The following is a 26,225-nucleotide window of genomic DNA, read 5'->3' as shown; positions in this document are numbered from 1 at the left end:
TACAGCTACATATATGCTTTCATATACATACATATATACATATACGCATATACATATACACATATAGATATTTGTCTGCATCACCCTTGTTTGGTATGCAAAACTCATCCCTTTTGCATGCTACAAAATTACAAGACAGGCTTATCAAGCATAATAAAACTTCGTCTAACAGCAGCGCGCACACACACATGCACTTACGCAAGTTTACGCTATAAATCCTGCAAATGCGCGCTTGCAAGCTGCAACAGTGGGTCGCCACCCACTTGTGTAAAAGTTTCTAAAATTCGTTTTATTGTTGTTTTTGTAAAATATTTTTCGCTATGCACATTTTGTTGTTGTTTGTCCAACATTTGCATTTCCGCCGCTTTACTTGTCCGTCGCTTTGTTATTATTGTGACCACTGCCACCACCATGCCACGCCCAATGCAGTCAGGCTGCTTTTAATTTCGATTCTATTGCCGCAGGCCGTTTTCCGGTTTCCGTTTACCATGCAATCAATGCGTGCCACTTGCGGCCTTTGGGACCAGCGCATCCTCACTGCTGAGATGCCCACATCCATTGGTCCATTTGTTTCGCTCTATTGTTTTTTCTTTTTATTTCTGTTTATTTTAAATATGAATGTTGTTGTTTTTACGGTGCCTGCTTTCTAGTTTTGTTGCTTACTTTATTTTTAATAATAATAATAATAAATAAACATGTGCGCTCTGAAAAATTGCCTGCCAGCTGTCCAAGCATTGCAAATGTCAACAATATAAACAATGCATGTGATGTAGTGTGGCCAGATGTTGAATATGCGTATGAAAAGTATGTAGTATGTAGAAATGTTATTGGCAAGTGGAAAAAATTAGAAATTCTAAAATCCAAAAATTTAAAAATTAAAAAAAAAAAAATTAATTAAAAATAAAAAAAAAATTAAAAAAAATTAAAAATTAAAAACAACAAAATTAATTATTAACTTTTGTAATTTTTTTTTTTTTTCTTGAGTCTCCAATTAAATTAGCAAACTTTCTTTATATTTTTCCGCCTCCCTTTCCCATCTATTTGCCCACTCACATACAACATTTTTTTCTAAATAAGCGTTTATGCACACATAACTCACAATAATCACGCATATTTACCATAAGTACGCGTATCACTCTTAATTAAGTACTCAATTTAGCACTCTCTTATGCAGTAAATCATTTCGCCTGCAGTCCTTACTTCAATTTGTATTTACACCCCATTTTTTTCTAGGTAAATTGACGAAGTTTCATCGCATACCTTTATGCTCTTTATGTTTGCATGTGTGGGTCCCTTTGATTTGCATACGAAATTTTCTTGAGGGCATAAATACTTCTGCTTCTGCTTTGGCGCTCGCTTATGCATGCATGGAAAATTCTTTAATCTACGACCCGTTACGGTGGTGGGGGGCAAACAGGGTTAAGTGAAAATGCTAATAAATTGCTGAATTTGTCAAATCAGACATGTTGCGTTGCAATATGAAAGTTGCATTGAAATTATATAAAGAAAGAATATTCGTCTCGAAAAGCCTGGTCGTTCAAGCTAAGCTGTAGAACCGTGATGGGCTGAGGTTAATGAGTTAATGAACCTTTAAAATATGCTTTGAACTCTGATAATAAGTAAAGAAATTTTGCAATAATCTCTAAAATTTACAGAATTTGTTCTACTTAACCTCACTTCAAGTAAATATTTCGCTTATCAGCGATTATAAAAGTATTGAACAAAATATACAATAGTTTCAGCTCTATGATTCATCAAATTTCCATTACCGAAAGCTACTAGACCCTTCGCTATATGTTTATGTACATATATCCACATTAAACGTACTCGAACGAAATGTATACAGAACCCTGGTCCTGCTCTATTTCTTACTAGTATAGTCTTTACACCATGGGCTCTGAGGATGGATGGAACCAAGTAAAATAATATTTTCATTATTTCCCGTCAGCTGTGAGGTTTTTACATTTAGATGGACTTTCTCGTACTGCAGTAGACAGATCGGGTAAAGTCGTATCGTTCTTGCCTAAGGAAAGAAAAGTGTTTTAAAAGGATTTTGGTTAGAGAGAAATAATGTCAACGAAAAAAATACAGTTGTAATGATAAGCTCCTTTTGATGCCGCAGATCCGCTTCGTTTGGCGTTTGCTTAAGAACCATGATGTCATAGTTTGGAGTTTATCGGCAAGCTTTTACCTTGTTTTCTACGATAGTTTGTTGTTTTCTTCGATTCTCGAGAAAATTCTAATTCTAACTCATGCAACAACCGAAATTGTCCCGAGAAATTCACACAACCACACGCTAAATCGTTCTCTGACTCCATCTTCTAAGAGAAAAACATCGAGTCCAGCCGCAGTCTGGTCATCGGTAGGTCGTTCCGTTTTCCAGCAGCAAGGCCTTTAAGTGACATTTTCACTCAAATCAGTAAACCTTCGAAATCGTTAACTCCGCAACAAATTTCTCTGTTTTCTAAACTGTTTTGACTTCGCCACAATTATAGTTAAAAGCGACAAAGGGTTACATTAATGCCTTTCGTAGACGTTCTTGATTTTCTTGGTAACCCAAACAATTTCATTTCTAGAGGCAGCATTTTTATGGAATTCATACAGATACCGATGTAACAGCTCTAACCGACGGACGATCAATGTATCACCAACAAGATCGAGTCATTATCACTCGAAACAGATAGATAGAACAAAGGTCATGTCACGGGTTTACGCAACTGGAACGGATCCGGATTTTTATCCAACCAAGAACTGGTAGTCGCTATATGTTCCTTCAAAACAACAACAAAAACAACAGTAAAGGCTCGATCAATATCCGAGTCTGTTCCGTTTCCGTAGATCCGACTGTTGTGCGAACAGTCCTAGGATCTAAGCTCTTGGTTATTGTGGGTACAGGGATTATCGGAAAGGAGCACCCTATTGCCATAGCCATAATATATATAATAATATAAATCGTCGAGTATCCCAAATGAGTTCCGTTTGCAAATATGAAATTCGAAGCGAGCATCCCTGTCCTCAGCAACATTCGAATAGCGCTATATGTGCATTTATCTATGTATATTTATATACCTACATGCATGTGTATGTGTATGATGCAGAAATTATCCAAAACCGAATGCAGATTTTCATATTACCTCACCGTCGGGCGGGGCGCACAGCGCGTAGACACCTTCATTGAATGCCAAGCAGATTTCAGCTACAAACGTTGAATATTAAAAACCGTAGCTGGGGTTCACACATACGTACATGCACGCATTTGTCCTTTGTATATACATACATATGTACATTCATATGTGTTTTTTGGGAAAATAAAGAAAGAAATTCAGCAAAGCTCGCACAGGCGAATACTTCGCCCCAAAAATAGGATCAACCAGGCGTGCAACCCCAAAGCCATTTGCATTGAATTGACTTTGTGGGCGGGGGAGCGCGGCGGTTGTGGTGTGTAGTTGGAATTTTGCGAAAACCTTACACATACATATGTATGTTCACATGTATGTGAATTGGGAAATTTCGTTGAGGCGTCTGTGGGGAAGCATTTGAATGTGTTTGATTAATAGAATTCTATTTATTTTTGGTGATTGGATGGGTGGAAATCGTCGAACGATTGATAGCTGCAATGCACACATACATATACATATACATGCATATACATATATACATGTATTTATAGTATACATGAAGGTATATGAGCTTAAAGTAATGACTATAAAATTTAAATATCTGAAAAGCTGCATTATTTTTATGCCAAAAATTTGCGGTGGCAGTATTTACGTTTGTGATTTCCACTTGAAATCATGAAATTTATACATTTTTTTTTGGAAAGTAGTTATTGTGTGCTTTTATGTGAGTTATGTGCTTTATTATTGGGTAGTCGAAAAAGTCTTTTCGTATTTCTAATCAAACTTCAACTTATTTTTTTATATTTCTAATGAACTTTAATGAACCAAATATGTACCATTTTGGTGAACCACTTTTTGCCATTTTTCCGCTAGAGACATTATTCTATCAGTGTAAAACTTTTCCGGTTTCTCGGCGAAAAACTGCGACAAGTAATTTTCACGGCTTCTCTTGAAGTCAACTTTACTCCATTAAGGGAGTTCTGCATTGACCGAAACAAATGGTAAAGTGATGGTGCAAGGTCAGAGCTATATGGTGGATGCATCACAACTTCCCAGCCAAACTCTCCCATTTTTGCCGAGTCCTCAAAGATTTATGTGGTCGAACGTTGTCGTGATGGAAGCCCTTTCTGTTGATCATTTCTGGCCGTTTTTTCGATTGCTTGCTTCAATCTCATCAGTTGTTGACAGTAAAATGTCGAATCAATCGTTCGACCAGGCTGAAGCAGCTCATAGCTCAACATAACCTTTCGAGGCGTCAATTCTGGCTTTGCGACCATTTGTTGAGCTTCACCACGCTTGGACCATGATCTTTTTCGCACATTATTGTCATATTTCATCCAATTTTTGTCTGCTGCTACCATTCGCCTCTGAAATAGTTCGATTTCATTTCATTTCAGCATAGAATCGCAGATGCTAATTCGGTTTTTTCACAGACAATTCAAGTGGTACCCAAACATCGCGCTTCTTTTTGTAGTCAGCCTTTTTTAAATGGTTAAAAACTGTTTGATGATGAATGTTAAGTTCCTCAGCGATGTCATGGCTGCTCATGTGACGGTCCTGGTCAATCTTTTCCAGAATTTCATCGACTTTTTCAACGATAGGTCGACCAGGACGAGGTGCATCTTTCACATTGAAATTTCTAGAACGGAAGCGAGCGAACCATTGTTTTGCTGCACGAACTAATACAGCATCGTCTCCGTAAAGTCACAAATTTCATTGGTGGCTTGCGTGGCATTCTTCCCTTTTTTATACAAAAATTTCAAAATATAGCGAATTTTTTCATTATTTTCACTCATTTTCAACTTCCCCGAATTTAATTTTTTTTTTGGTTAAAGAACCTTAAAATATAACCTTTTCAACACTACAAGTATATGGTATGACACAATGTGATTGCTAGCACAGTAGATATAAGACTGCAACCATATCTTTTAACAAAATAAGAAAAGACTTTTTCGACAACCAAAAAAATTTTGTAAGGATATAATTGAATTAATTTTTAAGTATTATTTCACTACCTTTTGAATTATTAATATAAACAACTCCGAATTTTAAAATTTATGAACAAAAGATTTCGAATTTACATATGTATGTACATATGTATGTACATATGTACATATGTATATCCAGCTCCGATTTTTTTGTAATTTTAAAATATCATCTAAAAATATCCCTTCATAAAAAATTTCAACTTTTTTAAAGCAAAATGACCCCCACAAACTTTATTTTATTGATCCTTTAAATAATAAATTTCCCAACCACCAGCTTCTTATGTATTCCAAGCTCTTCGCCTTTCCTTTTGCTTCTAAAATTAGCATTTCAAATTTTGGGCTCCTAAGACTATTTACTTAGCTTTTCAGCTTTTGTCAGGGCCAAAAATACGAAATTAATTTCTTATTTTGCGCACAGCAGCTTAGTGACCCATAGGGTGTAATTTATGCGGCCGCAAGAAAAATAAATAAATGTAAAATAAAGTCAAAATAAGAAAGTTTTAAGTTGAGTAAAAAGAATAAAAATGCAATTTATTGAAGCTGAAAGAAAGTTTAATAGAAAATATAAATAATACAATTTTTTTAATAAGCAAAAATATAAAAAAGTAAAAATTAATGCAAATGTTTGAAAATATATTTTTAAAATAAATAAAAAGTAAAGCTATTACCAAATCATTAAAAAAATTAGTTTACTAGTGTAATCAATGAAATTTAAACCAAGTTTATAGAATAAAGCTTCAATTTACCATATTAAAGCTGAAAAAAGTTTTTTAGAAAATATAAAAATTAAATATAAAAATTATTAAATAAATTAAAAAAATAAAAACAAAGTAAAAATAAATTTAAAATATATAAAAAAATTAAAAATGTATGAAGAAATATTTTTTTAATAAATAAAAAAATAATGAGGTCTTCTTAAAATATAAAAAAAAAATTTAAATATAAAAATATAAAAATTAAAAATAAAAAAAATTAATTTAGAATATAAAATATATAAAAAATTTATTAAAAATGTATGAAAATGTTTTTTAATAATTAAAAAATAAAAATTATTCAATATATTAAAAAATAAAAACAAATTAAAAATAAATTTAAAATATATAAAAAAACAAAAATTTATGAAAAAATATTTTTTTTAAATAAAAAATAATAGGATCTTTTAAAAATACTAAAAATTAAAAATATAAAAATGAATTTAAAATATAAAATACATAAAAAATATAAAAACATATGAAAATATTATAAAAAAATATAAAAAAATAAAAAAAAAAAAAAGAAAACAAAATAAAATAAAATAAAAAAAAATAAAATAAAATAAAACTAAAAAAATAATAATTAAGAGTAAAAATACATAAAATAATTATTAAAAATATGTAAAAATATTTTTTTTAATTGATCAAAAAATTATTGGGCTTCTTAAAAGCTGAAAGAAGTTGTTTAGAAAATATAAAAATTAAAAATAAAAATTATTAAATGTATTAAAAAACAAAAACATAGTAAAAATAAATTTGAAGGCCAAAAAAAAAGTAAAAATGTATGAAAATATGTTTTTTGATAAATAAAAAATAATGAGATCTTTTAAAAATATAAAAATTTAAAAATATAAAAACAAAAAAATTAAAAATAAAAAAAATTAATTTATTATATAAAATATATAAAAAAAAATTAATTATTAAAAATTATTAAAAATGTGTGAAAACAATAATAAAAAAATAATCGGCCTTCTTAAAAAAATAATAGTATATATTTTTTAATTTATAAAACATGCTGACAGTTTCAAATCATAAAAAATAACTGATAATTTAAAATATTTTAATATAAGAAAATGTAAATATAACTAAAAACTTTGTGTTTATAAATATATCAAAACGCTTAGGTCAGTATTATTTATAATATAATTTAGTTAAAAAATAATAATTTGAGCAAAGTAGAAAAATTACGAAAAAGCAGGAATAATATACCTAGTAAAAAATCAAAAATAAAAAAATAGCGGAAAAGCAGAAATAAAATAATAAAAAAATCTGAAATGAAATGTTATGAAAAAATTAATAAAAATTATTTTAAAAATTCGTAATTAAAAATTATTAATAGCACTAAAAGTCATTTAAAAATAAGCTAAACTCATTGGTGCCGTACTTAGTATCGTGTTCTATTAATTTTTCAACTAAAATCCCCATTTCTCCACACTTCCTGTCAATCTTTCATTTGCTTAACTTTTTCCTCGCCATTCGTCGCACTCAATCATTCGCAATCACTTCTAGCCCTCGACTATGTGTGCGCTCCACTTTTTGCACCGACCCACACGCACACATCTACATATATATACATATATGTATGCGTCTTGTGCACCTTTCGCTTGCTCCAATTTACTTTTTGCGATTTTATTTCCCATTTAATTTTTTATTTAACACTCTTTCTGCCCCTTTAGAACTTTTTATTTTGATTTTTTAACTTCTAAGTCCCTTTTAAGCGAACGGAAACGGAAACCACTTCTTCGCCCAAAACCAAACACATGTCGGGGGTATGCTCGTCTAACGGAAATTTGCTCTGGAAGCTGTGCCACTTTTTGGTGCGGCAAATTAGCTTATGCCGCCATCACTCAAAGCAATTATGCCACATTTTTTCGCTCCTTCCCCACCCCGTCCGCTGCAACGCCAGGGTTGATTGGAGCGTATGTTTAGCTTTTATTTTTTGCAAGCAAAGAAATTTTTGCACTTAAAGTGGCTTGAGGCTTGAGTTGAGTGCAAAAAAATGCCAAATGAAATACAAACAAGAATACCTTAAATACTTTGTGCTGCAGCGAAGGGCGGTTCTCATGCGCAAAATTTCATAAATATTTGGCAAAGGAACATGTGTGTGCTCTCCAGCTGACAGCTTGAGGCATATTGTTGTAATTAGGCAACTCATAGTGACGTTGAAGAGTGTACTTATTGTAGATTAAGCAAAGGGCGCAAGAAAATGTTGAATTTGAAAACGAAAGGTGCTGTGATGAAGCGGTTCAAATGAGGTCACACGCCCTGGCTGACCATAGAAGGTCTTAGATGCAGTACGGTCTACTTGTATTGTTAGCAAAGATAACGACAAATGAAGTTAAATGTTCTCTTCAGTGTTCCTAAGGCTCGAGAGACCCTACTCCCAATAATTAAAGCCACGTTCTAAGAAACTTAGAATCTCCATACAATGCTTCCCTTTTCTTACCTCAGAAAACTCACACATACACTGATCTTTACTTACCGCGCTCGATACATAAAAAAAGTTAATATGTTCTACAGTTTCCGTTTTGGTCAAAGTTGTTTTATTACGTCCTCAATTTCGATTATGATATTTCTCAAGCTTTCTTGAAAGCATTGTGCCAACAAATTCCTAAGCTTCTTCCCGTTTATTCTCAGTATGTTTCTGGGTAAGGATTTTACTTGCGTTCGTAATTTCAATGGAGGTCCTCGTACCAAAATTCATTCATTCATAAATTTTACCTTGATCTTTAAATCCAACTATTTGTGACCTTCTTTACTGGCATAGAACCGAGTTAACAACAGCGCGCCAGTCGTTTCTTCTTATCGTAAGGTGGCGCCCATTGGAGATTCCAAGCGAAGCCAGGTCCTTCTCCACCAGGCCTTACCAACGGAGTGGAGGTCTTCCTCTTCCTCTACTTCTCCCCGCCGGGTCCGGCGTCGAATAATTTCAAAGCTGGAGTGTTTTCGTTCATTCGGACGACATGACCCAACAAGTGTAGCCGCTGTCTTATAATTCGCTGAACTATTTCAATGTCGACCACAAATCTTCCGCAAGAGTAGATTGAAGAAGTCACACGAGACGGGAGTCGCCTTGTTTGAAACTTCGTTTGGGAACGAACGGCTCTGAGAGCTCCTTCCCGATTCTGACGGAGCTTTTGATATTGCTTAACGTCAGGTTACACAACCGCATTAGTTTTGTGGGGATACCGAATTCAGACATCGCGGCATAAGGACAGCTCCTTTTCGTGGTGTTAAAAGCAGCTTTGGAATCGACGAAGACGTGGAGTGTGTCGATTCACTTTTCACGGGTCTTTTCCAAGATTTGGCGCAGGTCTAAAGCCACACTGATAAGGTCCAATCAGTTTGTTGACGGTGGGCTTTAATCTTTTACACAATATGCTCTATAGAACCTTATATGCGATGTTGAGGAGGCTTATCCCACGGTAGTTGGCGCAGATTGTAGATTCTCCGTTTTTGTGGATTGGACAAAGCCCACATAAATTCCAATCGTCGGTCATGCTTTCGTCCGACCATATTCTACAAAGAAACTGATGCAAACTCCTTATCGGTTCTTCGCCGCCGTCCTTGAAAAGCTCGATTTTTTGTTTTTTTTCAGACGGGTTATTGCTATTCGAACTTCTTCATGGTCAGACAATGGAACGTCTGCTCCATCGACCTCTATTTGGAAATCGGATTCGCCATCTCCTGATGTTATGCCTTCACTGCCATTCAGCAGGCTGGAGAAGTGTATTTCTGACCTACACTGTCTTAAATGGGGGACGTCTTCAACTTACTGCTATTCTTTCTTTTCGATAGAGGTTCAAAAGTGTGGAAGTCGCCATCTTAAATCTCAATATACTCGTATAAGCTAACGTTATAATGGCCATAGAGTTGTGTTCTAATCAGGAAATTCAGCCTAAAAAACTAAAGATCTCCGCCGCTATAGGACCCGTTATGTGGATCTTCAAATTTCTTTAGAAGCTTAAGCGAGCCTAGATTTAAGTGGTTGCATAATTTAAACCTAACCTCACTTTATAAATATACATATAGATTGTCCATCCATCCATCAATAGAAAAATCTTAAAGATCTCTAAATGTATTTTGTTGCTTCAAATCCATTATTTTTAACCCTCTGCGTGCACTTTCTTTAAATCAAAAATTTGTACATGCGATTTACATTTCTAGCCGATTTAGCAATTGGCACAGTTAAATCATATTTTGTGGGCACCCAGCAAACACACACTCACACACACACACAGACCCACAGATTGCAAGCGCTCAAGCGGCTTATCCTTTATAAAACGAACCCAGAATCGCCCATAAGCGCATTGAACAATTACAGAGGCAGAGACATAGTTTTCCCCCGCACTTGTATGTATGTATGTGTGTGTGTGTGAATTTGCTGCAAACCGAAAACCGCCCATTTTCAACTTCATTATATACGAGTACACTTACCAATTGCTTGTTGACGCATTTGCTCCATATTTTTCCCGTAGATTTCCGTTTGCCTTAACGGTTTAACTGCATGTTCCTTTTGTTGTTGCTGCATTTGTTATTCATTTTACGCCGGCTATACGTATGTGCGTGCCTTTACGCTCACTTTTTCCGAAGCTCTCTTTTCATTTGTTGTTGCCACTATGGCAACTATGTATGCACTATGAAATGTGAGGGGGGGCTTTGAGCGGGCGCTCGGTTGGCAAATGCCATGTCTTCATTATTTACTTCAAATAGCTGTTGCTGCTGTTTTGTTGCAATCAGCGGTAGTGCAGAGTTCGTGTGTAAGTGTGCTTAACGGTAGTTGTAGGCGTTGGCGCGTGCACTCTCGCCGAGCAGTGATTGCGCTCTCGTGTGCGACTTCGCTGGCTTTGGCTCTGAGTGCTTCCTTGTTGGGTCACCTACAGTAAGAGTTGCCAACTGGGTGTAAAATGGTACATTATCGAGTTCCTTTTAAAAAAATATTATTAAAGAGATTGATTCTACGGAAAATACGGATAAGACCCTTCATAACTTGACTCTGCAATATCACTAAATCATGTTAAAGCTGGGTTAAACAATGTCCATATTATGATGAACAGGTTAACAAAATGCTATTAGCCTCGTGAAAAGGCACAGATATTTTTCATTCCGAACGCTGAAGATTGATCCTTTCTTCGCTACGAAAATATCTTATTGGTTGGCGTGCAAAGACCGACGATTGTACGGTTAATTGGTTTTCGTTATAATCGAAACTTTTATTTTCCGACTGCAAAAACCGAATTCCATTCAACATCCTTCCACCTGTGTCTAAACACTTACATCTGAAGTAGGGTTCCAAGTAAATAAATTAGTTCAATACCCAGCAAGCCTTCTTCAAAGTTGATGCCTCTCTCGCTTGTTTCACATTTGCTTCAGTTCTCAAAATCGGGACGTTATAGACAGTGCGAGGTTTTTTTCTACAATCGAAACTTCTACTTTCCGACCGCAAAATATCTGAATCCCAGCATACTTCAACCTAATATCTCTCAGCCGCGCAAGATTCGTGTTGTGTTCGATGTCTACTAAGACTTTTTCAAATCCAATCATTTAAATTTTTTTTTTCATCGGTAATATCGACGGCTTTATCTCTCTCTTTCTCTTGGAAGAGGCTCGTAAGAAGTATTTCGTCATCGAAGAGGGTTTCAGAGCAGTTCACTGCGAGCCATAAGATTTCTCGAACTGGGTCGTGATGTAAAGCTTGATTCTAGGGTTCAAAGCTAATGTCTAGTCTGGTAGGCGGACAAAACGGGTCGTGATGTAAAGCTTGATTCTGGGATTCAAAGCTAATGTCTAGTCTGTTAGGCCGAGCAAATGGGTCGTGATATAAAGCTTGATTCTAGGGTTCAAAGCTAATGTCTAGTCTGGTAGGCGGACCAAATGGTTTGTTCACAAGAGAAGTTATAGACACTTTGGTGTTTATATAAAATAGTATAGTACATGAGCTAGTTTTCTACATTCACGAACCTAAATCTAAACCACAAATGTTTTCTCTTAGTACTATATAGTTTTAATACTTGGTATGTATATATCTTTTCCGACCCTTGGCAGCCCTAAATACATTACTATGTACTAAATGTATCCAATAAGCTCTTCGCTCTGTTTTCGAGCTCAGCAATGCACGCACCGGCAATGCAGTTGCTTTTCATATCGTTTTATTTGCGCTCTTCTCTTATCACTCTGTGTTCTTTTCTCTCGCTCTTTCAATACTGCGTACTCCTCGATGTAAAATCGATAATATAGGTGCATGCTGCACTTTGCAGGACTTTTTTCCCTCGAAATAAAATTACGTTTTCTAGGTACACGTAATAAATGGAACAGGATTGTACTTAATATAGCTGTAAATATATATAAATATACCGTTATATAATGCGATTGGGATGCCGCTGCATTGCTCCGCATCCGGCGCCTAACCACTCGCCCGCTCGCTCATCCACGAAGGCGCTGACGACGCGTGGATTTTGTTAATGATGTGGAGGATTTAGATATTAAGCAATATTTACTGTGGCTGTCCAAAGTTCCCGGATTTATAGATAAGCGTGTAAAATGTAGAAAAATCCTCAAACATAAATAGGCTAAATGGAAAGGATGAGCATCAAAAGCAGACGCAAAGGAGAGCAAACGCTACTATAGATTAGATATGTAGTCGAGTTGATGTTGTAATGCTTGTCGTCGTAGTTGATTTGAAAATGTGATTTATTGCAAAAGCTTGAAGTGTATAATGGGCTAGAAAAGTAGGTGAGCTCCCATGGAGGGAGTGAGCGCGAGTGTGCTTTTAAGGGATGTATATCGAGAGTGTGCTGATGGTAGTGGTAGGGTGGAGTGTTAGAAATAATTTTATGCAGGCAATGGAAACGTTTAATATGCTTGAATTCGTTATGCTTGACAGCTGATTTAAAAAATAATTAAGGCAATCGATTGGATCTTGTTTGAAAAGCAGATTGAGCTGATTGACCAATTTGATTGATTGACGTACGCGTATTTTTTAATACCTAAAAAGCATATACCTTGAATATTAAAGACAAAAATCGTTAAAAAATCACCAAACTACCTAAAAATAATGATTGCTGTTGAAAAACAGACAATTAAAGCACCTTTGTTGACGTATGTTTTTTGTTTTTACTGCTTGTGATCGTTATAATTGAATTGTAAGATGTGTTAAATAATGATTGAAGCCATGCTTGAAGCTGAGCTTTTTGTATAAACATTATTTTTCATTAAAAAATTACTCAAAGCTTGTTTCTTGAATATGCAAAATTGATTGCTGTCCTGTCAAATAACGTTAAATCGTTATGCTTGAACTGTAGGATGTGTTAAATAATGATTGAAGACATAATTGAAGCTGAATTTTTTGCATAAACGTTATTTTTCATTAAAACATTATTCAAGCATTAAGTTTAATATGCAAAATTGATTACTGTCGTGCTTGAAACTACTGCTCAATCAATATTAAACCTAAACATTTTCGGAGCAGGAAATCCCAAACATACAACATATTTTAACCCAATGTACTTGTTAAAAGGCTGACTGATTGCTGCCATGCTTGAAAACGCTATTCAATCAATATTAAATCTCAATATTTTCTCTACGGGAAATCCCTAGCATACAATAAATTTGAACCCTATGCGTTTGTTATAATTTATGACCTAAGAATTTCAATTTTTTAAATAATTTATGAACTATAAAGTATACTTAAATGATTGATTATATGATTGAAGCGCAATTAGTAATATTTTTTGTTTTTGGAAATAAAAATTTAATTGTATAAAATAAAATAATAAATATGTAATTGATTTACTATACTACTAAGTACTGATCCAGAATGTCTAATAACTACAAGGTACTGATTGTTGCCGTGCTTGATTGTTAAAAAGCTAATAATAAATCAAAAAACAAAAGTTCCAATGATATAGTTTAAGCTCTTAGCGTGATTTGAAAGGCTTTTTTGAATTTTTGTGATCATATAAATGATTGATGCTTTGATTGAAGACCCATATCCTATTAATAAATGCAAGCAAATCAGTTGTAATGATATAGTTTAAGCTCTTAGCGCAATTTGAAAGACTTTTTTGATTTTTTGTAATCATATAAATGATTGATGCTTTGATTGAAGATCCATATTATATTAACTAATGCAAGCAAATGATATAATTTAAGCTCTTAGCGCAATTCTGGGAAACTTTTTTAATTTTTTGTAATCATATAAGTGATTGATGCTATGATTGAATGCTCATATTGCTTTTAAATTCGTTTGTATTCTGAAAAATACTCCTCGATTTCAAAACACATAACTGCTTCTCCGAAATTATTGTTCTAAATTTCTAATTACTGGTACAATTGTGATTGATGCAATGCTTGTTTATGGAAAAAAAGTAGAATCATATAAAATGTATGTGCAAACTTGAAGACATAGTTTTTTTAGGATCAATTTGCAATTGAAACTTTTCTTTTTTGCCACAACCGATTTCTCTTTAATTTTGTTTTGCAACTACTCATACAATCGTATTACATATTTTGTATTTATGTACGCTTGCAGCTATAAATTCTTATCTACAAATGCATGCATACATACTATTGTTTTCTATTTACGAAAATGTTCTGCATTTACCGCCACACTACTCTGCCACCACCCTCACCGCAACGCTGCTACTTGCAACCCGGCCGGCTTTCCCGGTCTGAGCCAGTCCCGACTGCTGCACCAGTGACCCGACAATGCATATGGCTCCTGCACTGCTGCTATTGTTGCGCTGACAAGCTACCTGGCCGGCTGCTGGCTGCCTGGCTGCAGGAAAAAGCTCCTGAGCTTTTGCGTGCTTTCGCCTAATTTCTAGCGGCGTCGACCATTTGCAGTCCGCTTTGTGCAGCAAGCAGAATTGCATACTTTACGGCCCGCTACACACACAAATAAACACGCAAATCAGTTGCCTGGAACCTGGCAAAAGACAACTGCAACAACAATCGGCTGATGCCGACACCGCCGACTGCATTAGGCTGCGCTGCCGCTGGCTTTGCAATTCGTTGCGATTCGTTACAACACTCGTCGTGCTTGGTGGCGCTCGTCGCTGAGCCTTCGTCGTCGTCGTGGTCGTCGTCTTCGCCTACGATTGCGAATTCGAATTTTTCGGTTCCTCAACAAATGACATGTTGTGGCAGCTAGCCGTTGGCACAAACAGCTCCTTCAGTACGAGTACGAGTGCGGTCTTCGACGTATCCAAAAGCAAACGCGGCTCTTTTTTAAGCGCGTTTTGTATTATTCTACTCATATAATTTATAATTTGCGTCGCTATATGATTTCTCCTTGTTTCGTAGAACAACAACAACAAATAAACAAACAAGAATAACGGTAAACAACAGGCAGCAAAGGTTACTGAAACGACAGCAGCAGCAGCAAGCGCAGCAGCCGGTGCAGCAAAGTGAATCGTATAAGCAATTCTTCTATTGTCGGCAAGATTTTCATTTTGCGCGAACATTTCAAGTATTCCAAAAAATTCAAAATCCAATAGCCGGTGGCTGAACGGCAAATCACGATCTGGCAGGTGCGTGCAAAACAGTAAGCAAACCAATAACAACCGTTAGTTTGAGCAACATTACGTTTCAGCGTCGTAGCAGCCACACACACTTCCAAGTTGTCAAAATCATTCATGCAATCTTCACAATTCTTCAAGTTTTGAGTCATTAAACAAAAGCTCCAAACTTAATTTGGCAACTTTTCAAAGTTTTTTTGGAAAATTTGTTGCGCTTTAACGGCATCTCAGTTGGCCTTCCACCATTGTATGCATATCTCGGCTGAAACGCCGAAATTTTTCAAAACAACAACACCAACACAGCGTCAGTATTGAAGCATCAATCGAGCGTAATTCGCGTAAAGTCATCTGAGAATTCCAGCGTGAAGATTTTATCGTCGAACAGCTGTTCAGCTTATACTTTTGCCAACAACGGCTCTAAACGGGGTAAGTGCTTGAGAGGCTTGCATGTGAGTTTGTGGTGTGGGGTGTGGCACTATGTATACAACGAATAATATATATACTTGTGTGTGTATGCGGAGAGAAGTTACTATCCCATTGAAAAATAGTTCCAACTTTTTTTTTTAACAGAAATCTTTTTGAAGTTAGAGTTCTGTCTTCTGTGCGTTATTATGTGCCTTCATTGAATATGAAAGCAAATCCCACTATTTTCACTTATAATATGTTTTTCCTTCTAAAGTATTATATTTGAATGATGGAGTTTTAGTTTTTTTTTCTAATATTTTTCTATAATCCCGTTGAACTTTAGCATTTTTAGATTTTTCATAAAAAATATCGAATATCGAAATTCTTTCGATTAAGTTTTTTTTATTTTTTTAAATATATTTTTTAAGTGCCTATTTTATATACTTTAATATTTTATATACATATTATTAAATATTTTTTAAATTATATTTTATAATCATATTGAATTTTAACGTTATTTGATTTTGGTATAAAAATATCAAATATTATATATATTCGTCATTTTGGTGTTTGTTTCTTTTCGTCTTTTGTTAAAAAGCTTTTTATATCATTTTTATAATTGCATTGAATTTAAAAATGCTGCGATTTTTTTTTATCAAAATATAGAATTATATTCGTGCTTCCATGATTTTTTAAAATATTTTTTTAATACTTTTTTTATTTATTTATTTATTTTTTTTTTTTTTAATTTATTATTTTTTTTTTATTTATTATTTTTTTAATTTATTATTTTTTTTTAAATTTATTTTTTTAATAGTTTTTAGCATCTTATTGAATTTTTGTATTTTTTCTTTAAACAAATTTTGATTAAATTGTCAATTCGTACCTTCGTTTATATGTTTTTTAAAATTACTTTTGTATTGAATTTTAGATTTTTTTGTAAAAAAAATCTTTCTATTAATAAATTTTGCATTCGATGCTCGCTTTTCTATCGATTGTGTGATATTTTCTAATTCTCCCATAGAAAATTGGTAAAGTCCTACATTTTGCCAATATCCGGAAGTAAAACATTCTTTCCGTTCGATGAATGCACTTTTTTATTTCGCCTTTCCAAAATTTTCGTACATTTTTACATTTTTTCATAAGTTTACAGTCGAAGGAAAAACGATATAATAGAAACCACTCATATTGAAACAAAATTTGAGTTTTGGTTATAATTTATTACCTATTGGTTATTATATCTGCCAGCGATATTCGAATTTTTCTGATGATACGTTGTTTTGCATTTTAGGTGACGATATATAGGTCAGTCACAGAAATTTTTTTAGTATAGATTTTGAAGTATGTTGGTTGAAATTGTCTCTAAATTTTTTTTATTTCTCCTTTCGTTTTTTTCATTTCAAAGGATTATTTTAGTTCTCTTAACAAAAAATGATTGTGGAGTTCTGTTGAGCTCGTTTCAAAAAATATATTTCGTCATCTAAAATGCAAAACAACGTATCAATACATCATATTGCATATATGTATGCATGCATCAAATTTTAAGATTTCGCTACCAGATATAACCAATATATAACCAATGTATAACTAATATATAACCGTTCATCATAACCAATTTATAACCAAAACTCAAATTTTGTTTCAGACAGCGCCCCCATCCTTCGCCTGTAAGGTTATGACAAATGATGTTATGCTATTTTGCAATTTAGGTGACGATTTGCTTTTCATCCATTGATATTAAATTCTGATTTTTCAAAAAAAAAAAAAAAAATGTTACTATTACTCTTTTACAAATCAGCACGTTGTCTATTGATTTTTTTTTACAATTTTATTGTTATATACATATGTATACTATATAAATTATATTTTTCAATTTCTTCGATTAGCTAAGTTTTTTCATCGATTGGATGAATTTCTGATTTTCTTAAAAAAAAAATAAATAAATTTTGTCTCACTCTGCCAAAAGAGCGAAATATTTATAAATATTATTTTCTCCATTTTGAATTTTTTATTACATTTGATTATAGCTTTTCGTCTTTGTCAATCCCGTTATGTATTTCATTCATTATTTTACTTATATCAAAAGCTCCCACACACAATTTTTAACTCTCTCGCTCTCTTTCAGCTGCTTGATTATACGATCCACTGAGCAATCAACAGCAAAAAGCTAAAGAGCAGACGAAAGAGAAAAAAGCAATCATTAAGCGAAAGTGATATATCTACGAATATCAAAACAATCATAAAGCAAATGAAGAATTCGTGAACATTTTTGCACAAATACTTTTAAAAAGGCATTACTAATCGATATATTTTCATATATATCGATAATTAAACATTTCAAAATATTTTACGATATTTTCCTAGAAGTCAAACATCTTCGGTTGTTCTTATATGATTTCTTGAAACAGCCAAGCGTCAAGCGAATAAAAATCACTGACATTAAAAGTTAGCATTCCAAATACATACGCGAGCAAGAGCGAAGGAGAGAGTGCACAAAGGCGAGAGTATATAAAGGTGACAACAAAATAGCGAACGAGTTTCCTAGTTGTGAATTCAAAGTGATTTAAATTTATAGAAAAAGCGAAGCGAAAATTAAAAAAAAACCTATTATTTGTTCGCCAAAAGACAAAGCGCACCAGCGAAAGCTCAATAAAAAGCTGCCAAGCTTAAAAGCTATAGAGTGATTTGCGCCCATAAAAGAAGAGTGAAATTATAACGGCAGTCATTATCAACGCAATAGAAAAGCAATTTAGTACGGTATCATTAAAACAGTAACAATAAGAACAACAAAAAATATAAAAAATTAAAATAATTTAAAAATAAAAACATTTACATAGCAAATATACTACTATCACTACTACTACTACTACTACTCTACTACTATTTCTACTACCAAAAGTAAGCAAGCTTGCGTGCCGCCCGTAAATAGTCGGAGCTGGCGCAGCGTTGCATTTCAAGCGCAAGCTATACACGAACTGACCACGTACAGTGTTTGCAGTATTATTACGTAAATATTAAAATACCAGAAAGTAATTAATAATAAATAATAAAAATTTGTAACGATTTTTTCGGTGTTTGTGTATGTTTGTACTTTTCATAGCGCCTAAAAATATACTACAGTACATAGCATATTTGAACATTAAAGAATTTATTCCACGAAAAGTACGCAACGAAAGCGTTGAATGTCTCGTAAGTCAAATAGGTGTACAAGTTTTCTATAAAAATACAAAAAAAATATTACAAAAACAAAAGGGAAAATCATTGTATGGATGTCTAAGATTTTAATGGCATAAAAACGGAACTGATTTTATATATACATATATATGTAATAACAGTTATACTAGAAAAAAGACTAAAATATATAAACAAATACTAGAAAATTAAAAAAAAGAAACCATATTTTAAACACCAAAAGTGTTGTAAACAAGATTTTAGACGAAAGTGAAAACTTTTCGAAAACAAGCGTACTTCCAACGACTACAAAAGACGACGAATACAGCCACGTTATTACTGTGTGTGAGTGCGCGCAAATAAATCGGTTAACATTAGCAGCTTAAAAAGGCCAAATTTAAACTTTTTAAACGAATAATATTTACAAAAAGAAGTCGTCGTGTAACGCAAACCGCCAATGCGACAAGTGATTATCGCACATTAAATAGAAAGAAGTGATTTCAGCGTATGAGTGAACATTTTTTAATGATTTCAAATATTTTAAACTTTTTCAAAAATTACGTCAAATTTATGCCAACAAATAATTGACTTCAACAAGTACGTAAATAGACGAAAATAATATTTTAAACATATATGCTTTAAGCTTACTAAAAACCTAAATGAAAACTGCATGCAAACACGAAAAATAAACTTACAGTGAAATTGGCAACATAGCAAGTGGTGTGCAAGCGCGCTATACAAAAACGGCAACAGTGTGTATCGAAACTTGTGAAAGGAGCCGAGGGTAAGCTAAGTAAAGCAAGCGATTTTGTTTGTGTGAAAATTGGCAACGTAGAGAGAGAGTGGTGAGCAAAATTGCAACTGGACAGCCTGTAAAGTGATTTTATATACCAACTATACAAATAAATGAACTTATTTACTAATAAATAGCAACACAACAAAACAACTGAAGCAAAGCAGCAAAAGTGTAGCAGTCGACGTGAAAAAATATTGGGGTAAGTGCGAATCCGTCACACTTTTTATTAACAAATACTGAATATTTTCAAACTTTATATCACTTCTGCTATATTTCTCGATAAAAATTGTATATTTCCTACACCACATAAGACATATTTCCTTGTATATAATATTTAAAGGACCTCGGTGTCACCTGGTGTTAAACTTTTACATTTGTTTTCTTATATCCAAGCACGACTTAATCCCCACCCTTACCCGTCTTCATTCGTTGCGCAAGAAAACTGCTAATTTCTTCCTCTCCTATTTGCTCACAATCTTCTACAAATCTTGTGTGCATAATTTTGCTATTAACAGCATTCCATTTTTCCATTATATACTACTAAGGAACATAGGCATAGGAAGAATTGAGTTGAATTTCATTTCCTTAGCGTATAAATTAACGTAATAAATGTGCTGGTCAAAGCTGCAGATGTCAAACGCATTCGTTGACGGAATATTTTAAGCGCCCACGCAAATGCAACGTTATTTGTACAAAGGAGCGAGCGTTGTCAGTAAAAAATAGTGCAGAGTTACTGAAAACTACAGTTAATTAGAAGTTGCTGGAGAAGCTTGTAGAAAATAGAACGATAAAACCGGACCTTTTTTTCGGAACTTTTTCTTGTACACTCATATAAGCGGATGACAATCAGTTACGACAAATATGTAACTGTTGAACGAAAAATGTAGCGCTTCTAATATGCTTTGTTGCCAAATTAAATTTCTGTCTGCAATGTAGTATGATCATTTTATGTCAGTGCAGTTTGAGAAGCAAGTCTTTGTTACTTTGCTGCACGTATGCAATTGTTCGAAGAAGAATATTTGTGTTGCTGTTAACTTAGCATCATTTGTTTTAAATTGCTAGTTTGCGCTCTGCTATGTTGCCAAATTTCATTTTAAGAATTTTGCGTACAAAATATTTTATAACTATCTTTATTAAAAACAGTTTTTCCGGCCTTTCTAATAACCTTTGAAATAACTAAGAGATAACGGGTTACTAGTCACTTAGAGCCTCAGAAACTTAAACATTTTCTATTGAAACTTTACATTATGCGGGGTTATTTTACTGGGAGCTTTAGTAAATGAATATTCGAAGTATATCTTTTATAACGCCATCTATTATTTATGTTGCTAACTACTAAGTTCCAACACAAAAAGTGTAGAAAAGGGAGGCTTAAGATCTTTAAACAAATGCTGTCAAACAACCTAACCTAACCTCGAACATTGTAATATAATTTGACTTAACTTAAATTTTTCTGAGTAAAGTTTATATTTAAATGAGGTTATTTAACGTGTTCTTGATTTAATCTGACTTCACTTTAAATAACTTAACCTAAAATACATAATTTAACTTAGCTTAACCACCTTTTAGGTTAATCTAACATAACGTCACTTAACTTAACATAACACAGAAACACTTAGTTTAACTTCACTTAACATAACATCACTTAACTTAACTTAACTTTGCTGTACTTAACATAACATAACTTAACGTAACTTAACTTTGCTGAATTTAACGTAACATAACTTAACTTAATTTAACTTAACTTAAAGTAACTTAAACCTCGCTTAATATAACAGCGCATTTAACTTAACCCACAATACCTCAATTTCAACTGAGATGACGCATTGAGTGATTCTGCTTTTTATAATGATATTTTCTAGATTTAATGCAATGCTTAAGTTAGGTATACAAAATTCAGAAATTCTTATTCAATAAATTTTCAACAAGAAATAAAATTTGCACACACTAGACAATACAGAACAGAAAATGTGTATGTGTCTACATTTAGAAAGAAAAAAATATATAATAAGATCCGAACAAAGGGCTCTCTGAAAGTTTCACTTGCGTATATGTATAACTGTAAATGCTTTTCGTTTAGCAAAAGCATTTATAAGCTTGTATTCCGAACATTTCCGGTTGTTTAAGGCGTCGCCGGCTTTTTGCCACGGTGTGAGCACAAACCATTTCTTTCTTGCCCTTTTCAGTTGTTGCGTTACACACACACATGTGACATGAGTAGTTGTGGGTGCGGATGTGTGCGTGTTGGTCTGTGAGGGCAAACGAGCATTGACTACTTGGCCGCCTGCTTGACTTCTGCACGTGCAACATGTAACAAAAACAACATGGATGAGCGTATAAATGCAAAGTGAAAGAACCTAATATAATTTTAGGCGCTTAACAATAGCTAACGCTACTTGCAGTGCTGTGGGTGTAATTGTAGCCGAGGAATGGCAATAAAGACGGTGAATTCGTGCGAAGCTAAACAGAAATTGGCTTGTTTCCAGCCTTGCCAATGCGGCTGTGTTTGTTGATTTCCTTTGTTGTTGTTGTCGCATGCTTGAAAAGGCAAAATATTTACACCTCTCGAGCGCTCAAGTTCTCAAGCAGTTCAAAAGAGCTGGCAGGCATCAAAAGCGTACGAAAAAAGCGCAAAACGGAAAGTATGAAAAGACATGAGATGCAAAATGCGCTGCTGGGTGTGAGTGTGTGCAGTGTATTTTTCTTTTTTGCATATGCATGTGTGTGTTTGTGTATCTTTAGGGGAGTGTATGAGTGCGCATTAGGCAAGCAGTCGAGGACTTATTGCTCACTTAAATGTATGCAAGCAAAAAATGTGCAAATTTATTGATTGAAGGTAAGGCAAACACACAAACTACTGTGGAAACGCCCGAAAGCAGGCTAAGATGCTTAGCAAGCGAACACTATGAAAGAAGTTGATTACTTAAAAGCATTGACCAGCAGGCGGCGCAAACCAGCAAAGGATATATAATTAATTAAAAAAAGATAATGACATAAAAATGCAATTAACACGCTGCCAGCGGCGGACGGACGCTGCAACGAAGGTAAAATGAGGCGCGGCAGCGCAAAGCAAACTTGCACAAGGCACAGCAACCAACGCATACCAGCAGCAAGCTATACAACAACAGCTATAATATAATATACATACAACAACAACAATAATATAATATGATTACCCACGTCCGCAAGCGTCTGCACCGCGCCTGCCGTTGCCGTTGCCACTGCAGTGTGGTGAAAGTGTATAATTTGCATATGTCAACACTGTTGTGACGGTGGACGCGCGCAACGCGGGGTAACAGTGACGAATTCGTGCATGAAAGGACAATGGAAATGCATTAAATGACATAAGCGGGCTTCGATAGCGCACAAGCAAACGCATATACACACACACATGTATGCATGTATATATGTATGTACAAAAGTGATATAAGAGCGCTTTTCATTTGCTCTCATATAAAATTACACACATATTAACAGTTATATATAGTATGTGTGTGTGCTAAGTAAGTAGCGCTGTTGTTTGTCAAACAGGATGTGCGGCTGGTCGTTGCCTGAGTTGCTTGGGTTGCTTGCCTAGCTGTTGGCTTGGTCAGAGAAAGGCCTTTCGTGTATGTGTGTGTGTACATGTTAGAGCTCTTCTGTAGTGTTTGTAGGTAAAATAATTATAATTGATTTGCTCACAAGATGCGCTGCAGCGCATGAGCTAAGTGTGAAGTGAGGCAGTGACAGCGGCCAATGTGGACACAAATGGGAGTAGAAGTGGCAAAGCCGGTGGCGGCACGGCTACAAATGTGCTGTGGAAGCATGTGTGAAATCAAATTGGATTGGTCAGTTTGTATGGCAGTTATATGCTGTAGTAGTCCAATCTGAACAATATATTCTCAGATTGTAGGGGCGCCTTGGGCAATAATCCATGTCAAATTTCGTGAAGATATCTCGTCAAATAAAACAGGTTTCCATACAAGAGCTTGAATTTGATTGGTCAGTTTGTATGGCAGCTATATGCTATAGTGATGCGATTGGAACAATTTGTGCGGAGATTGTAGAGTTGCCTTGGCTAATAGTCTATGCCAAATTTCGTCAAGATATCTCGTAAAATAAAAAAGTTTTTCATACATGAGAATGAATTTGATCGGTCAGTTTGTATGGCAGCTATATGCTATAGTAATCCGATCTAAACAATATATTCTCAGATCGTAGTGGTGCCTTGGATAATAATCCATGCCAAATTTCGTCAAGATATCTCGTCAAAAAGTTTTCCCTACAGGAACTTGATTTTGATCGGTCAGTTTGTATGACAGCTATATGCTATAGTAGTCCAATCTGAATGACATATTCACAGCATGTAGCGATGCCTTAAGCAATAATCTATGCCAAATTTCGTGAAGATATCTCGTAAAGTAAAAAAGGTTTCCATACAGGAACTTGATTTTGACTGGTCAGATTGTATGGCAGTCATATGCTATAGTGGGCCTTACTGAAAGAATTTGTTCGGAAATTTTAGCCTTGACTTTGACAATAATATATGCCAAATTTCAAAAAGATATGTCGTCAATTGAAAAATTTTCCCTAAAGAATTTGTTTTTTTTTTCGACCAGTTTGTATGACAGCTGTATGCTTTAGTGGTCTGATCTGATCCGATTTGAATAATATATTCGGAAAAAGTAGCCTTATCTTCAACAATATTTTATGCCAAATTTCGTCAAGATATCTTGTCAATTAAACGAGTTTTCCCTAGAGGAGCTTAATTTTGATCGGTGAGTTTGTATGGCAAATTTATGCTATAATGGTCCGATATCGGTGAGAGAAAAGTGCGTTTGCAAAATTTCAGTTCGATAACTCAAAAACTGAGAGATAGGCGTGAGTTAAGGATTTTGTGGAATTTTTCCTACTGGGTAGCTATATTCACTCCTGTCTATAAATAAAAAATGTACATTGCTATTGTTGTTGTACCGGCAATGCAATAATGGTCAGTCAGAGATCACAGATATACGGGCAACAAAAGCGAAATATGAAATAAAAAAGTTGAAAACAACAATAAGAACAATAACATGCATGTAATAAGATAAAAATGCAATAATAAATGGAAAATACGAAATGTAGTTGGATGAAGTGGAGGTTGCCAGTGCCAGCTAGAACAACGAAACACTGTCGTCAATAAATGGTGTTGGGTCAGGGAAGATGCCAGCTGCTGAGAGCCGGCAGGGGGGAAGCTGAAAATACGGAAACGCCATTTTGCCAAACTGGAAAAACGAGCGGAAGTTGAAAATCGATTGGCAAGGCTAACTGTGAAAGGGCCTGGTGATGTAGAGAGCAGCTACAAACGCTCAGCGTTGGCTAGAGCAGCTGAAAATTGGAAATGGTGCAGAAGTGGAAGCAGATTTCAAAATGGAACAGTGGAAAGAGGGTTGAAGCGGCTGTGCGCTGGGCGGAAATGCAATAGCCGGGAATAACGAGAATGCTGCAGTGAAGCGAGAACAGTTAGCAGGCCAAGAGTGGAAGGGAAGCATAGTGGAGGCGAGAGGTGGGATAGTGGTGGCAGCGCAGTGCATAGCGAAGCCTTGTGGCTGCGAGCTGCATGTGAAATATTGTGCTGCAGTTGCTTTGTTGTAGGTGTGGTTAGCTTTCTGCTTTGCCGAGCGTGTGTATGAAAACGTATGTGTGTGTATGTGTGCATATACATATATGTGCTTTGATTCACTAAATGTGTGCTTCTGACTGTATCTCTACTTGACCAAGCCGCAATGGTCGGTTAGCATGCGGGTTGCACTGCACATATATACAAACACGAGCGCATGGATATATACATAAGCAACTACAGTTACATGTATGCGTGTTTAAACTGTAAAAAAAAGTCGCACTTCCACTTGCAATTTGTAATTTAATTTCGGTTTGGTTTGAAAAGTTCAAAGTGCAAACGCTCTAAAGTAAACAAATGTGCACACATGCTCAGCAGTATATATATGTGCCATATGTATTACTTGTGTATGTATGTATGTGTATGCACTTTATTTGCTCAACTTAATTTTAATCAATTTTTGTATGGTTGCTTGTTGTTTGTGGCTGCTGTAAAGCACGTTGAAATAGTTAAATTTATTTAATTTGACGAAATAGTCGAAAATTTAGCATATCCGCAGGCGTTCACTTTAATTTAAGTGTAGAAAAAAGCTTTAGAGTAGATAAAACAGGACAAACAACTTTTGCAGCCTTCAATATATAGAGCTATGCGTTTTCATATCACCAAATTCAGAGGAAAAAATTAACAGAATTGTCAAATATTTTTAATTCGAAATTTTTTTATAAAAAGTTATATCCTGTATATATAAAATAATGCAGTGCAATGCTTATCGCTAAACTTGCTCTGCTTTTATAAGCATATTTATTGAAAATTGCAAAACTTAAAGTCTATCTACAGGCGCTTGCTCTGTTTAATAGACTTTGAGTTAAAAATATAATACAATTTATCCTTCAATTAA

General features: G+C 34.5%; 1 protein-coding gene and 1 long non-coding RNA gene across 6 annotated transcripts in view; one reads left to right on the top strand and one right to left on the bottom strand.

Moving 5' to 3' along the window:
* Window positions 1-11,764: 11,764 nt before the first annotated feature.
* LOC126759824 (uncharacterized) lies at window positions 11,765-14,794 on the bottom strand. The gene is made up of 3 exons (XR_007667085.1): window positions 14,462-14,794; window positions 12,214-12,361; window positions 11,765-12,148 (listed from the first exon to the last, which is right to left on the bottom strand). It is a non-coding gene; the product is annotated as an uncharacterized LOC126759824 (long non-coding RNA).
* Window positions 14,795-15,031: 237 nt separating this feature from the next.
* LOC126759822 (ELAV-like protein 2) overlaps window positions 15,032-26,225 on the top strand; it is an 86,828-nt gene continuing 75,634 nt past the window's right edge. For 3 of the 5 annotated variants that reach the window (XR_007667084.1, XM_050474957.1, XM_050474955.1), the window contains exons 1-2: window positions 15,032-15,803; window positions 17,908-19,948. The gene's annotated coding sequence lies outside the window, so the exon portion shown is untranslated. The remainder of the gene's footprint in view (window positions 15,804-17,907; window positions 19,949-26,225) is intronic. The other 2 variants (XM_050474959.1, XM_050474958.1) reach the window with 1 other exon arrangement.

Source organism: Bactrocera neohumeralis, chromosome 5 (genome assembly GCF_024586455.1).
Source record: "Bactrocera neohumeralis isolate Rockhampton chromosome 5, APGP_CSIRO_Bneo_wtdbg2-racon-allhic-juicebox.fasta_v2, whole genome shotgun sequence".
NCBI classification, from domain to species: domain Eukaryota; kingdom Metazoa; phylum Arthropoda; class Insecta; order Diptera; family Tephritidae; genus Bactrocera; species Bactrocera neohumeralis.
Note: the sequence above shows the minus strand (reverse complement) of the source record. Positions and strands in the feature narration are given on the sequence as shown.